This window comes from Hemicordylus capensis, chromosome 1, assembly GCF_027244095.1.
Source record: "Hemicordylus capensis ecotype Gifberg chromosome 1, rHemCap1.1.pri, whole genome shotgun sequence".
Taxonomy (NCBI): Eukaryota; Metazoa; Chordata; class Lepidosauria; order Squamata; family Cordylidae; genus Hemicordylus; species Hemicordylus capensis.
In genome coordinates, this window is record NC_069657.1 from 175,394,016 (window position 1) to 175,410,872 (window position 16,857).

Sequence of the window (16,857 nt, forward strand, 5' to 3'; positions counted from 1 at the left end):
TTGGGGCAGGGGAGGCATATTTGCTCTCTGTGGTGTTTTTGGTTAATCCATTCCTTGATCCAGGCCAGCTTTTGAATGGGGCTTCAGTTACTTGTATTCCAGGAGTATAGTAGAGGCGGGGCTAACAAACAGCCCACAGCAGGAGCACTGAAAAGCAGTCTGCACTTGTCTCTATATACATAATATCCATTTCATTAAACATTTAATATTCCTGATTCCACTCCACTGCCTTGTCCTTGCATACCACAAATATTTCCTCTAGATTCTACACTCTCATTGTTAACCTGTTTTGCTGTGCCTTGGACAGTATTTCACAGCTCTGTTGCACACCAGAGGCTATTATGTTTTCTGTTATAAGTGCTATCATAACCTCCCCCACCCCTGCACAGGTAATCTCTCTCTCTCTCTCTCTCACACACACACACACACACACACACACAGTACAGCTGAGTTATGAAGGGTGACTTGGTATTCAGCTTCCAAGTCTTAGCATGATTTTATTGTGGCAAGTTTCACTTTATCGATTTTGCATAATGTTAATGAGCATTTCTTTCACAGTGGGAACAGATTATCTTTTCAAGAATTCCAAATTGTGGTCCCATTATGGCAACCATCTCAACTGGGTAATAATTACATTTTTTGCCTTTAGGTTAAAAAAGTGAAGGAAAGGCAAAGAGGACAAATACAAGATAAAACACTATTACAATATTCTTTGTTGAGTATAGTATTTAAGATGTACATGTATTATCTCCAGTAAAATGCAACACAGTTGCATGGAGAAAAGAAAGGCATTCCTTTAGTAGGCTTGATGTGAGAAAATAAACTACATTTTTACATCGTTTTGTTAGTAATACTTAACACTTTATGGGGGAGGAAGAAGACATGCTGGAGCTAGCTCTGCAAAACAAAAAGTCAGTGTCGTCTTGTGGGATTTATTCCAAAATAGAATAGAATAAAGGCAGTAAATGGCTTTTCTTTCAGCCATTTAAAGTCTTATGGCTCTATAACACCTAGCTTATTAAATGTGCACACATTTCCTTGTTAAATGAATGCTCCAATAGTAAATACATTGTGAAATGCAAAGTCAAGGTCAGTGGAGACCCAAACCCTCTCATTGTTGAGGGTTTCCTTTTCCTAAGTTAAGCATAACACTAAACTAGAAAACTTTCCTTATATTTCTCCTGACTTTATTAATACTGTACATTACAACCTCAGATCACCTTGGATTGGGATAAGATTAACTGTATTCCTCCTGGTGTACGATTGAACCCAGCCAGGAATCTTCTGAAGAGAGAATGAATACTGAGCCAATTTGCAGTGACTTTGAATGATAAGGGTTACTTGAAATACCATCCAAAGTGATTTTTTTAGAATAAAGGAGTTCTTAGCTTCTCTCATTGTTTCTCGCCTGCCCTCTGTTATGTATGAGCATTCATGGCAATGGCTTAGTTAGTTCCACTAACTAAGAAAACAACTATGTCAGACTAACAGAACCATAAAACTTTCCAAAGTTAGTGGAAGTAGTGGTGGGAATATTGCAAGCCCTGCTTTCTTCCATTACAAAGAAGATTTATCAAGAAGGACATATGGGGGCTTATGCCGTCCAGGAGATGTGGTGCTGAGTAATGAGACAGACACTACAAACTTCATTTTGTCTACTGGATACTTGTCTTTGAATATTGTAATAGATTAATTGGATCATAGAAGCATCATTTCCGAAATGCGGTGCAGGCTATGAAGGATAATGATTTTCCTAGGACATAGATAAGGCTTGTTTTGTGGGCCCAGAAATTCAATAAAGAAGAGCTTTTAATAAATATATCATTTACAAGAGACCGAGACTTACATGACAAATGTCGTGTCATATTCAATATGGGATATATTGGCATGTATCTAAAGGTGAACTACAGATTAACCATTTATTTTTGTTCTGTGCTTTGAACAGTAAGTAAGAGAAAAGTAGTTCTATTTATACCTGGATGTACTTTGGAAGAAGATCAGTCAGGTTATACAAAGACCAGGATTTTGAACATGTGTTCAGCTGCATTATACATACTAGGTTCATGGAACTGAAGATACCCTTAGGGATCATGCAGTCCAAATCTTCATAGGCAGAATTTGTGTGATGCTAGACAGAATGGGAAGAGGCAGCAAGGAGAACAAATAACACATGAGCTTGCAATAGAGTGGGAGAGTGATAAGGACAGATCAAGAAGGGCCAATGAAATAGAAATCGGATAAAGTCAGGAAGAAAAACACTAAAGATCAATAAATGAAAGGAATAGGAACTTGAAAGGGATGTGGAAAGTGACAGAGAGCCAATAATGAGATAAAGAATAGAGCCACATTATCATTATGACTGGATATAAAGATAATTTTAGACTGGATATAACCAACAGCAGGAAGGGAGACCAGTGTGAAGGAAGTGCCAGTAGTCCAGATGGAAGGGGATGAAGGTTTTTTAGCAGTGGGTGAAGAGAGAGAAGGCAGATTGTAGTGGAGATTTGAAGAGGAAAAAGCAGCAGGATGTTTAGGCCTGGTGGACATAAACAGCAGATGAGGTGATAAAAATGTTCCTATGCTCATCCACTTCAAACTGCAGGTGGGGGATTGCATCTTTCAGTGTACTACTCTATAGTAAAAAAAGCAAAACAAAAAAACCACCCAAAACCTTAATTTACACAGAAAACTAAATGCTAGGAAAAAGAGTTCTAGCATGGTCTTCTCCCCAACATGCAAGTTTAGTACCTGCAGGGACTGTATTTTTCATGGGAGAAGCATTTAACCATAAAAAAGTAGATCTCAGTAAAAATGTGGATGTTGGAAAGATAGGGAAGAACTAATCAAATATAATTTCAAGAATATGGAAAATCAAGAAAGAGATCTGTTGTATTCTATCCACTATCCTCTATGTTTTGTTGTTTAGAAGTTTGTCCCAGTGGGGATTCTGGGGTGGGGGGAGGTCTGAAAGGAAAAGGGAGGGAAAGGAGGGGCAAATGGAGTTATTTCTGAATAAAATATTAGTTAAATCTATACAAGATTACTTTGTATTTGTGAGGGAAGCAGATATAGAACAGAATCACAATTTCTGTCCAGATGCAAATATCAGGCATATTTTTACAGGAATGTCCATTTTTTTGCATTCTGTATGTCATTCTGCAGACAGTGGCTGGAATCCTGACAAAGTAACCACGTGTTCAGTAAGAAGATCAGACTAACAGCACTTTCAGACTAACAGCACTGGCACACCAGGGAAGAGGTGATTTTTGACAACCTACCTTTCCTGGGAAGCCCTCTATGACACCGGAAAATATATCCCTGAGGGCTTCCTGGGAAAGCATAGATAGTGGTGTGCATGGACCATTCAACGTAGAACCGGTTCCCATTGAACCAGGCTGGTTTGGTGGTTCAATTGCAGACCAAACCTTCCATTCGCGGAGGCCAGAACTGTGCTGCCACCATGTGCGTGGCCTGTGTTTTAAGAGTAATCTTGCCGGCAATTCTGATGGGGGGTGGGCGCAGTGAGCAGGGAGCCATGTAAGAGACTTTAACAACCTTTCTCGCCACTCCTCCACCCCCATAGTTGTAAAGGGGAATCTTCACCGGATTCCCCTTTACAAGTATGGCCACCCGAACTGCTCAATTGAACAGACCAGACTGCCCAGTCAGTTTGACTGAAATGGTTCAGCACAATGCAGTTTGGTTCAATTGATTCAGATTCGAACAGAAACCATGTGTTTTGGTTTCATGCACATCTCCAAGTGTGGATCATCAAACACAATCTCTTTCTTAGTGTGCCAATGCCATTAGTCTGGAAGTGCTGTTATTCTTTATCACATTAATTTTGATTGGAGTACTCAGTACTTATTTTCTGAAGCCTGTCAATCAGGCTGAGGGAAGGGGAGCTTCAGTAAGTAGCCAGCCAATCAGGAGCATAGGAGAAGGGTTTTCACTCTCCTTCCTTCCCTTCTGTAGTGAACACATCACTGAGGAGGTTTTCTGGGGAGGTTTTCTTTATTGAATAAACAAACTACTAGAATTTTACATTACGATACATTCACAAGATCAGAAATCCACAGGTTAGCAATATAGACCAGGATGCATCAAGCAAAACCCAAGAAATACAGAATAGTCCTTACAAGCAAAGAAATACAACACATCGGACTCTCACGTAATCGGGGGAGGGACATCGATCGTCCATTTCCAGCATCTTTCCCATTCTGCCCTCGATAAGGAGCCCCGTTCTTTTTGGACAAAACCATATAACCTCTTCCAGGCCAATTACACTGTCTTCCCCGCTCCGATATCAGTCTCTTTTCACTTCCCCATTGTGATGGAGGAACATAGCATGCATGATATACAAACTGGTTAACCAAAAAACATAGATCGGAACCTTCCATTTACTCTCCAGAACTCCCCCTGACCTATCCCTCTTCCGACCCACTTTCTTACTAGGACCTGGCGGGAGAGGATCCCCGACCGTGCCTGTGGTCAGAGCCTCCCAGGACTGCGTGCCCAATTCGGGCCATCGGAAGAGGGACCCCGCCCTTCGCCACACTTCCCTCGCCGTCACGCATTCTTTGAGGAAGTGAGCGTGAGTCTCCACCGGAGGCATTTCCGAGACGGCGGCTTCCTGTTGGCAAGTTATCCTGGGGCAGAGCTGCTGATCGGGCCGGAGCCACCGTTTACTCCCATTCAGGGGTAACACTCGATGATATATCCTCCACCTGAATTCCCAAAGGTGAAAGGGAATTTCCTTTTCTTTCAGGAACGCAACCGGTTCTCCCATCTGATAGAAGGACCGTGAGCTCCCGCCTCGAGATGACCTATGCTTCTGTGCCCGCGAGAAGGGTCCCTCCGTCAGCGCCATGTCATATACGCTCTTGTTCATCAGTCGGACGGTCCGAGGCGTCCTCAGTACGGCGGGCACGATCTTTCCCCATTTCATCCAACCGAGGAGATCCTCGAAATACTCCGGCATGGCCTCTTGCACCTTCTGGGTCACGTTCCCGAGAAAGGCGCCTTTCTCCCACCAGTCCACTCCCTACCGGGAGTCTTGCCAGCCGGTTGCGAATAACGCCGCCCAGAGTCTCCGTAGCAGATTTCCTCTGTCGTAAACGACGCAGAAGATCCAAATTCCAAAATTATAAGACACAAATTTGGCCAAGAAAAAAGACTGCAACGCCGGGAGAGCCAAGCCTCCCTGTTTCACGGTCTGGTATGCCACCGCCCTGGGCAGCAGGAAGGTGCTCATTCTCCACACGAAAGCAAACACTCGTCCCTCTACCCTCCTCAGCAGATCGGCCGGAGGGGGGTAGACTGTCACCAGATTGTGGGCGATGGGCACTAGGTAGGTTTTGACACAGACCGCCCTCTGATACATCGATAACTTCCAGTTCTTCCATTGAGCGATCTTAGCGGTAACCTTCTCTTCCCACGCGAGCCAGTCTTCCTTCCAGACGTGACTTTTGACTCCAAAAGCGAGTCCCAAGACGCTCACCACATCTTTCCATTCTCTTGAGGGTCCCCCTTCCTCGAGGCCTCCTTCCGCTTGATCCCTCACCGGCAGATATCGTAATTGGCCCTTCCCCTGATCCACTTCGACGAATAAGCTTTTCTCCACGTTCACCTCGGAACCCGAGATCGCTCCATACTCGGCAAAAAGGTCCAGCACCACCCGGACCTCCTTCTCACCCATTAACAGCAAGGTCACATCATCGGCATGCGCTATAAACTTCACTCTGAAATCGCCGGGGGTCTCTTTTCCGATGTCATGTGACGATTCTGAGTCCATCGCCGTAATCGCCGGTTTCTCTTCCTCACTAGATCTTGGGAAAACCTCACCTGGCGAAGGTAGGGGGATCACGAATCCCGGCAAGCGGGGTTCACATTGGATTCTCCTTAGAACTGGATCCAGAGCAAAGACGTATAATAGTGGACTCAGGGGGCAGCCCTGGCGCACCCCTGAATGCAATATGATATGGTCACCTCTCCAGCCATTAACTTGCAAGACCACTCCCGCATCGGTGTATAGCATCCGTACCCAGTCCACGAATCGCGACGGAACTCCCTTGCTTCGGAGCAGTGCCCACAGATAGGTGTGATTGATCTTGTCGAAGGCCTTGATCTGATCGAGGAGTAACAGATGACCCTTCCAACGATCCTGTTTGATGAATCGAAAGACTTCCCTCACTAAGCACAGAGAATCCACCATGTTCCTGCCCGGCACGGCGCTCATCTGAAGACTATAAATCAATTTCGCAGCCGTCGCCACCAATCTCTGATTCAAGATCTTCGCCAGGATCCTGTAGTCGACGTTGGTCAGCGTGATGGGTCTCCAGTTCTTAGGTAGCGAAGTATCCCCCTTTTGGGGGAAGAAGATCAGAAGCCCATCCGTGAAGGATCGGCCCAGAGCCCCCTCCTCCAAGCAGGAGTTAAATAGCTTGACTAATACTGGCAGCAAGAGGTCCACAAATTCTTTATAAAAAGCCCACGTCAGGCTGTCCGGGCCCGGAGCCGAAGTTCCCTTGCCTCCTGAGATGACTCCCTTCACTTCTTCGGGTGTCACCGGTCAGACCATGGAGTCGCATTCTTCCTTCGTCAGAGACCGACCCTCTCTGGCATCCTCCGTTGCGTGACAGTTCTTCAGATACACATAAACATCCTCTTCCTTGACAATCCGTTCCGCGTACAGCTTTTGGTAATATTGAGACATGACGCAGAGCATGTCTTGAGGGTCAACTTTCAGGACTCCTCCCTCGTTCCTCAGACCTTGGAAGCCCAAGTGTGGTTTTGGCGCGTTCCTTTTGGCCCATTCATCTCTATCGACTATCGCACCCCTAGTCCGGTACATTTTACTCATCAGCTGATTCTGACGGAGTTGATTTTGAAAGTGACGGATAGTAGCTCTGCATCCCCCAAGTCTCCCCTTTATTCGAAAGCCTCCCCTTTATTCATCCTATCCGTGATTCTCAACAGTTGAGAAATGGCTCTCTGGTACTCTTGGATATCTTTCCTATAGACCTCACTATCAGCTAATCTTACACACTTAGAGATCCTTCTCTTCAAGATCTCCCAGTTCACCACGACATCTTCAGTGGTATTTAACATCAGTCTCGTCTGTAGGTTCAGTTCTAATAACAAAAGTGACTGAGGATGTGTCAGCTTCAAGCTGGCAGTTCTCAGATGGGAAATAACTAGTGTGACTGCAGCATGGGGGAGGCAGGAATCCCTTAGTATCCCTAGGAATCCTTCAAGTACCCCTATGGGTACTATTACTATTACCCCTTATTGGGAACCCCGAGACTTGAAGACTTCCAAGGTACCATCCAGCTCCAAGATTCTATGATTCTGTGAAGCTAGAAGAGATAATAGTCAAATATTCAGGGACAATGTAGCTGACTGAGGACTTGTGTTCATTAATTACCTCGGCTAATTTTTCTCCTTTGTGCCTAATTTTTCTTACCCCTCCCCTTCTCAAGTCCCAGTAAAATTAACTACAGACAAGAGAGATTTTTTAAAAGATAAATTTTAAAATGGATAAAGCCAATCTAACTGGCAGCTTCTTCTTCCCTGTGTGGGACTACAATACTCTCCAGCATTTTAGCCTACCTTCTAGTAGGCTTATGAGGACACCCGGCATTTCATGTGTGTCCATCAGTGTGTCCATGTGTTGTCCCCCACCCCATCAACTTTGCAATGCCTGGGCCAATATGAACCAAATCAAGTACAGCTATAGGGACACATAGAGATGTATCAATGGTGTTGTTTGTGATGAAGTCATCCACTCTGATTCAAGATGGCAAACTTGCAAACGTTTGAGGAGCAAGTGGGCTAACTTGTGGACTGTCTAACTGATTTGAACCAAATTTGGTACAGTTGTAGTGAATGACACATAGGGATACCTCAACAGTGTAGTTTGTGATGATGTCATCCACCCTGATTCAAGATGGTGGATGCATAAACGTTTGAGGCCCAAGTGGGTTAACTTGTGGACCATCTAACCAATTTGAACTAAATTTGGTACATTTGTAGTGAGTGACACATAGGGACACCTCAATGGTGTCGTTTGTGATTATGTAATTCCCCCCGTTCCAAGATGGCAGACACATTAACGTTTAAGGTGCAAGTGTGTGAACTTGTGGACCACCTCACTGATTTGAACCAAATTTGGTATAGTTGTAGTGAGTGACATACAGGGGCACCTCAATGGCATGGTTTGTGATGGTGTCATCCACCCCACTTCTAAATGGAGTGGGGGGATCTTTAAACTCATTGCTGGGTCTGGATCCTCCGGTGGCCTCCAAGGGGTGCTGCCGCAGCCATGGTAGGGGGAGTGTGTCTCAAAAGGTTCCCCTCCCCCCCTCCAGCCTCCCTCCCCCCATTCTTCTTCAGGCTACTCTGGGCAAGCAAATGACGAGTGTGGATGTGTGGCAGCCTTCAAAATGGCCACCATGAGCCACGAGAGGGCTAGAAAGGCCCAAATATTGGCCTTAATGGCCCAAAGAAAACCAGGAGAGGCCAGTAGGGGGAGGGGGAACCATCTGAGATCTCCCCACAGCCATGACAGCAACCCCCAGAGGCTGCTGGCTGACCCAAAAATTTATTTTCACATTTAGAACCCCTGAACCAGCCCAGAGGGTTTGGCTCAAAGTCAAGCTGAGCCCAACCACACCCTGCTTGGCTAGAGGGTGAGCCATCGAACAGGACCAGTTTGATGGCAAACTGGCTAAACCTTGAGCTGGTTCACACATCCCTAGTCTGAGTCCCCATGGTATGTTTATTAGCTGAATCCCAGGCAATCCCAATTGGTGCAATGAAGCACTGGCCCAAGCAGATGGAAGAAACCCATGAGCGGGAGGCCAGGCAGGCATTCCACCCCATACACTAGTTAAATGACCTGCCCATGGAGGTGCCCATGACCTGCCCATGACCTGCCCAGCTGATGTCATATTCACCCTGTGAACCAACATTAGCATCAAGTATATTAGGGCGAAAAGTCGCTTCTGGCCGGGCAGGCTCCACCACCGCAACTTCTTCTCCAGGATCTTTCTCTAATGCCTCCAGTTTTGCTTTGATAGACTGTAAAAGTTGCAGCGGTTGATTAGTCTGACCAACTGTTTCAGAAATTCTTGTTCCTGATGATTCACCACCCGTGACCTTCTTGCTAGCCTCCAAAGTGTCTAAATACATGCCATGTATTTCAAAGAATTACATGATGGAGCTCAATGTGGGCAAAGCACCAGGAGATGCTGTTTCAACAAACTGCCTCCACACATGGAGAGTGCTGATGAGCTCTTAGTCCTTCAAACAAAGCTTTGTTTCCCATTAATTGAGCATTTCACCCTTTTTATTATGATCATTCTAGTTTGGTGTGACAATATTTTGTATCAGAAATGCACAGTCGTTTCCCACTTACTGCATGGGTTTGATCAAGGTAGTATTTCTGTTGGGAGAGAGATGATATATTTTCTCCACACTGCAATGCTTTGTGAGGGGGAAAAATTGTTCCCTAGCTAATATGTCTGCTCAGTGCTGTTATGAGTGTAGTGTGGATTGTAACAGTGTGACTCCATATTAATGCATGTGACATCACAAAATAATTCCTCCCCCCCTCCCCACCAAACATACTTTGTCTGTACCATTTTGTGACAGCTTATTTTTCAGATCTTTTTATTACTACTTTGGAGCCTGAGTGTTTCCTATACTGTGCCAGTCTATCACAGGAGTAATCTTCTCTGCTCTTAAATAATGAAGTGATGAACAACAGTAAGGCTATCTATCTTTGAAGTAATGGCCTGCTACTTTATTAATCTTTAGGAGTGTTCCCCTCACTTCCTTTTATTTAGTTCACTGAGAGCTACATCATCTGCCTTTTTAGTAGTGCAATAGTGCATTTCTGCTCTGATTTAAAAAGAAGAAATGAAGCAACAGCAGTTTGGCAACCATCATGGTAGCAAAGCTGTTTCCCACCCCATCTGCAACAAGTAGGCTAGATATCATTTATAACATTAAGCCTTCTTCCAAGGAGCTCAGCAACATACGTGGTTCTGTCCATTCCCATTTTATCTTCACAACTACCTTGTGAAGTAGGTTAGGTTGGAGATAATGTAATTGACTCATGTTTATCCAGTGAGCTTCAGGACTGATCAAGGATTTGAACCTGTATCTTCCTAGTCCAAATCCAGCACTCCTATTCAGGCTTGCAGAGTAATATTGGGCGATGTCACACGTCATAATGGCAAAAAAGGTTCTGCCAACAGCTAGATCTCGTTCGTGATCCGTTGAAACCATTAGAGTGGGTTCTGCGCCTGTGTGGAAGCCTCTCGGTATCGAGTTCTACAGCTCCTCTTCAGCGCCTGCACCCCGCCCCACGTGACCACGTGGCTATTTAAGGCGGGAGGAAGCGCAGGCACCTCAGTTCCTTTTTGACCGCCGTAGGGATCACTCGGGATTTCTGCGGCTCCTTAGTGTTGGTTCCTTGCTATTGCATATTAGTTCTGCTGTTTTTGACCTCGGACCGATTTCTGACTACTCTTTTGACTTCGGACGTGGAATTGTTTGAATTGTTGGATTGACCTCGGACTGTTTTGTTGGACCCGCTGTTGCATACTGTTTTCAAGACGACGAAGGAAGGGATGGATTCTAGGGCTATTTAACGCAGTCTGGTGAAAGGAGTGAGTACGATGGACACCCCTAAGGGAAAAAAGACGTTTAAGCGCTGCACTAAGTGTAATGCTAAGTTGCCCTCTCAAGATGGCCATAATCTGTGCCTGATTTGTTTGGGGGAGGCCCATCTAACCTCATCCTGCAAAATCTGCCTGTCGTTCTCTAAGCAAACCAGGAGAAATAGAGAACTTCGTTTGAGAGCGGCTCTATCTGACGACGTGTTATCCGCCCCCTCTACATCGGTGAAATCTCCTCAAGGCTTGAGGGCCCTGGGTTCAGCCCATTCTAAAACCTCTCCGCCTACCAGTAAAACCCCTAAGTCCTTGAAAAGGCCGGGTGACAAAATGGCGTCCGCCGAAAAACGCACCAAAAGGTTGCTGACCTCCAGCTCGACACCGTCGCTGTGCTCGGCTCAGGAGCTAGATGCTCTTTCGCCGTCGAAGAAATTGGCTCCGACACGACCTTCAACATCACAAACATCATCTTCTGTGTCGAAATCGAAGCATATCGCTTCTTCGACATCGACGCTGCAAGAGTCAATCTCATCGTCGACACTGAACACTACCGCTCTGTCGACATCGGTATCGGGGCCAGTTGGAACATCGACACCAGCATCGGCATCGATACCGAAAGAAGTTTCACCCTCGATGCCGAGAACACTGTCAATATCGATAGAGTCAGCGGAAAAGACCCCGTCGACATCGATATCGAAAATCCCAGCAGCTCGAGATCTGGCACCAGCGATGACTCCGATCCGTTCCCCATCGACGTCCAGAGACGGTGACCGTCCAGAGACGTTGAATACTCCCGCTATTATGACCACAGTTACTCCTCGATTCCGAGTCCTGATGACCTTCTCTATAGAAGAAGATGATCTCTCCGAAGGGGAACCTGCTCCACTAGATCCCCTTCTGAAAATGCTTAATTCCACATCAGCTACCCCCTCAACTTTTCATGGGTTTCCACACTCGGATGATGGCGTGGCTACTCCTTCGATCCCAGTTCCTGGGCTTCTAACGTCTACACAACTTGCCAATTCTACACCTTGGCACACGTGCGGATTCACCCATGCCGTGTCCCCATCAACAGAAACGGCTTCACCAGGTGCAGCCTCGCCAGGATTTGCGTATGATTACCAGGAGGATAGGGTGTGGAGACCCGTAAATACAACCGATCACTCTGGCGACCGGGCATTGCATTGACCTGAGCCAGAAACTACTCAGATTCAAGTATACCCACTGGCAACGGGAGAAACCCAGGCCTTACCAACTAAAATATTTAAAACAACTTCTACTCAGACACCTCACACGACCGTCATTAATAAGGGCTCTCAAACCAGAATACAGCCCTCTACCAACTCAGCAGTGCAAACTGAAGTTTTTGCTACACCGCCTTCTCCTCGCCCGACTTCGCCAGGGGTCCCACCTACTAGTCTGACTCATTCTGACAGCGACTCACGGGATAGTCATCATGGCTCCTCTGATTTTGAATCGGATGCTGAGAGACTAAAGGCTGACCCTTCCCCGGATGTGGCCACACCAGCCCATGTATCACCAACCAAAGAGCTTAAGGCATACCACTCGCATGTTAAGCAGATGGCATCAGCTTTGGGTCTGGATCTCTCTTCTCAACTGAAGAGACCATAGATGATCCAGTCTATAATTTCATGCGGCGATCTCAATCCTCTCAGCCGGTCGCTTTGCCACTTCTGCCCATAATATCTAATGCGGCACAGTGCGCTTGGCAAGTTCCTCATACATCTACTCCTACGTCAAAACGCCTAGAGGGACAAACACCCTGTCCCCAACTCGTTAGTAATTGATTGTGCAACCACTTCCAAGTCAGGGAGAAGACATACTACCCCAGGTGATAAAGAAGGTAGAAAACTGGATGTCATGGGCAGGAAATTATATTCAACATCCTGTCTCTCTGTTAAAGTGGCGAATTATTCGGCCTGTATGGCAAAATACGGATATTGCATCTGGGAGTACTTGGAAAAGAATTGGGATGTCTTATCCCCAGAAAAACTGAAATTAAAATTTCGCAAGACGTTACAAAAGGCAGCAGACCTCACCTGCCAACAACTGAGTACAGCTAAACATCTGGCTGAGTCAGAATCCAGGTCTCTTACAACAGCAATGACACTGAGACACCACGCATGGCTTCGGTCTACCTCCCTTCAGCAGGATATGAAGGACAAAATAGAGGGACTGCCTTTTGATGGAAAAGGCCTATTCTCCAAGGAGACAGACACAACCATGGAGAAAATGAAAAAATCAAAATTTACGGCAAAAACCTTTACTTCCACTTCCACAACATATGGGAATAAACAAAGAACCTTTTATCGCCCTAGTCCTACGTATAGACAGCAGGACTGCCGCGACTACCGCAAATCGTATCAACCTTACAATAAACGCGGTAACCAACAAAAAGGGAAATTTCGTTCAACTCAACGAAAACCATCTGAAGAAAACAAGCAGCGGCTTTGAGATCCAGGACAGCCCGCTGCGTCACCTGGTACCACTGCGTCACCTGGTACCCGCTGCGTCACCTGGTACCTACTCGCCTCCCCACAACATCGGGGACAAGGGGGGACTGACTCACAACACTCGGGCGTCCCCAATAGCCACCAACAACATCAGGTTGGCAAGTCATGCGCAAGCATGGCGCCACATAACATCAGATCGTTGGGTGCTGAAGATCATCAAGTATGGTTACGCGATAGAGTTCAAAGCTCACCCACGCTTCCGTGGTGTTTGCTTTAAAAAGGAGACACCAGTCCTATATCAGGAGGTGCAGGAACTCTTTCGCAAAAAACCTGTGGTACCAGTGCGTTGGGCAGAGAGGCGGGAGGGATTTTACTCCCTCTATTTTCAAATTCCGAAGAAGGATGGCGGGATATGGCCTATAATGGACCTCAGACATCTAAACAAGTATGTCCAAGTAAAAAAGTATCGCATGACAACGTTACAGGATATCCTACCACTTCTGCAACAGGAGCACTGGCTAGTGACGTTAGATTTGAAGGATGCTTATTTTCATATAGGAATCCGTCCGTCCTTCAGGAAATATCTACAATTCACTGTAGGAAGTGCAATTTACCAGTACCTAGTACTACCATTCGGACTATGTACTGCCCCGCGTGTCTTTACAAAGTGCATGGCAGTAATAGTGGCCCACCTAAGAACGAAGAGGCTGAAAGTTTATCCTTACCTCGACGATTGGCTCCTATCCTCACAAGACAAAAACGAGTTACTTTCGCAGATACAATATATGCTGACCCTCCTCCACGACCTTGGAATACAGGTCAACTGGAAGAAGTCCAACCTCACTCCAGTACCCGTCATAACATACATTGGAGCTGTGCTGGACGCCAGGTTGGGAAGAGCTTTTCTCCCAGAGGACAGTTTCCAAACCATCGCATCTATGATAAACAATTTTCAGGCCCGCCCTTCACAGCCAGCCCGTCAAATACAACGCCTGTTGGGCTTAATGGCCTCTTGCAAAACGACAGTACGTTACACCCGTCTAAAGATGAGGAAGTTGCAAATGTGGTTCCTCTCTTCCTTCAACCTAATGAGAGACAGCCCACTGAAAAATCATCTGGTTCCCAGCCCAGTCTTACACACGCTGTCCTGGTGGGCTCAGAAGTCCAATTTGCTCAGGGGAGTACCCTTCCAGTCTCAACCTCCATCAGTTTGGGTAACGACAGATGCTTCCCTCAAGGGTTGGGGCGGCCATTGCAATGCCACAACAACTCAAGGCCTCTGGACACGCGCACAAAGTCAACTGCATATAAACTTTCTAGAACTGTTGGCAGTCTTCCTATCAATGAAGGCCTTTCTGCCAATGCTACGTGGCAGAGTTGTTCAGCTACAGCTAGACAACACAACAGCGATAGCCTGCCTGAACAGACAAGGAGGAACAGTCTCAAGGTCTCTGTGTGCCCTCAGCCTGCAAATTTGGCACTGGTGCATCAGGAACAGTATTACACCACTAGCCATCCACATCAAGGGCACAGACAACATAATAGCAGATGGCCTCAGCCATTCATTCTCGATGGAAGCTCAACACGAGGGGGAACTGAACGATACTTACCTGAGTCAGATGTTCCACCTTTGGGGATGGCCAGAGACAGACTTATTTGCTATGCGACACAACACAAAATGCAAACTATTCTGCTCGAGGGCGGGTCACGACCCTCGGTCCTTGGGGGACGCCTTCCAACTGGACTGGTCGGGCATTTGGAGCTATATGTTCCCCCCTCTACCACTTGTGGGCAGAGTTGTAGCTCGCTTACTGATGGGCCATGTGAAGTGCATCCTGATCACCCCGTGGTGGCCGCACCAAGCATGGTTTCCACATTTACTCAGACTGTCCTCGAACACCTTTCGGAGACTTCCCAACCAGCCGGACCTCCTGATTCAGGAGAACGGCTGCCTGTTACATTCGATGGTGCAAACCTTACAACTAACAGCCTGGAGAGTTGACTCCTGAAACGGATCATGCTAAACCAGCGCAAACCATCTACGAGGCGCAATTATAGCAATAGCAATAGCAATAGCACTTACATTTATATACCGCTATATAGCCGGAGCTCTCTAAGCGGTTTACAATGATGTAGCATATTGCCCCCAACATTTCTGGGTACTCATTTTACCGACCTCGGAAGGATGGAAGGCTGAGTCAGCCTTGAGTCAGCCCAATTATGCGAGTAAATGGAAGAGGTTCACTGTCTACGCTTCCCGTCATGCTTTTTGCCCTAAAGAAGCCACAGTCCAAGAACTCCTACTTTATATGACCTCTCTAAAAAAGGCGAAACTCTCAAATGTATCTATCAGGGTTCACCTAGCGGCTTTATCGTCCAGACATCCAGGATGGGATGGCAAGACAGTATTCTCCCATTCCTCCTGCAAGAGTTTCTTGAAAGGCCTAGCCAACTTATACCCCCCTGTCCGTAAACTACTTGAACAGTGGAGTATCTCTCTGGTCCTCTCCGCTCTCACTGAGCCCCCATTCGAACCCATGCATTCTACATCCATGAAACTAGCGTCATTGAAGACTGCCTTCCTAGTGGCAATCACCACGGCACGCAGGGTGAGCGAGCTTACAGCTCTCCGAATGGATGTCCCCTATGCTCATTTTTACCCAGACAAAGTACTCCTGCAACCTGATATCTCTTTCTTACCTAAGATTGTGTCAGACTTCCACATCAACCAGGATGTTGTACTGCCCACTTTCTTCAAATCTCCAACAACACCACTGGAAAAGGCTCTGCATTCTTTGGACATTCGCAGAGCACTTCTTTACTACCTTTCTAAGACTAAACCTTTCCGGTTATCAAAAAGGCTGTTCATCTCCTATAAAGGGAAGAACAAGGGGCAAGTATTATCTAGACAACGTTTGTCACACTGGCTAGTAGAGACTATCCGCCTCACATACACTCTACAGAACATGCAGCCCCCCAAAGGCCATCAAGGCACATTCCACTAGGGCATATGGCGCATCCGCTGCTAACCTGGCTGGCATATCCTTTCAAGACATTTGTAAGGCTGCTACGTGGTCATCTGAACAGCCATTCGTAAAGCACTACGCCATAGACTTACGGTCTGCTGCGGAGGCGAATTTTGGAAGGGCGGTCCTAAAACGGGTGTTGCAATAACACTACTGCTCCCTCCTCCTTACGGAGCTAACTAGTCACCCACTCTAATCGTTTCAACGGATCACGAACCAGATAGACAGGTTGCTCACCTGTAACTGATGATCTGGTAGTGATCCGTTGATATCCATTAGACCCTCCCGAACCTCCCCTCCGCAGTAGTGCCTTACGTAGTAGAACTTACCTGCTTACCTGACTGCTTCGCGGTCTCCAAGGAACTGAGGTGCCTGCGCTTCCTCCCGCCTTAAATAGCCACGTGGTCACGTGGGGTGGGGCGCAGGCGCTGAAGAGGAGCTGTAGAACTCGATACCGAGAGGCTTCCGCGCAGGCACAGAACCCACTCTAATGGATATCAACGGATCACTTCCAGATCATCAGTTACAGGTGAGCAACCTGTCTTTCCCAGTTCCATTTCTGTCATGTCTTCTGAACCTGCCAGTGTTGGTCCCCTCAATGGTTACAGATGTCAGGTACCTAGAGGGAAGTGTGGGCATCCTGACAATGGGGAGTCAGAACTTGCAAGGAGCAGA

General features: G+C 46.6%; 1 protein-coding gene across 3 annotated transcripts in view; it reads left to right on the forward strand.

Annotated features, from left to right (window-relative positions):
* The window catches only part of KYNU (kynureninase), a 172,659-nt gene that overhangs the window by 52,847 nt on the left and 102,955 nt on the right, over nucleotides 1–16,857 (forward strand). The window lies entirely within an intron of this gene.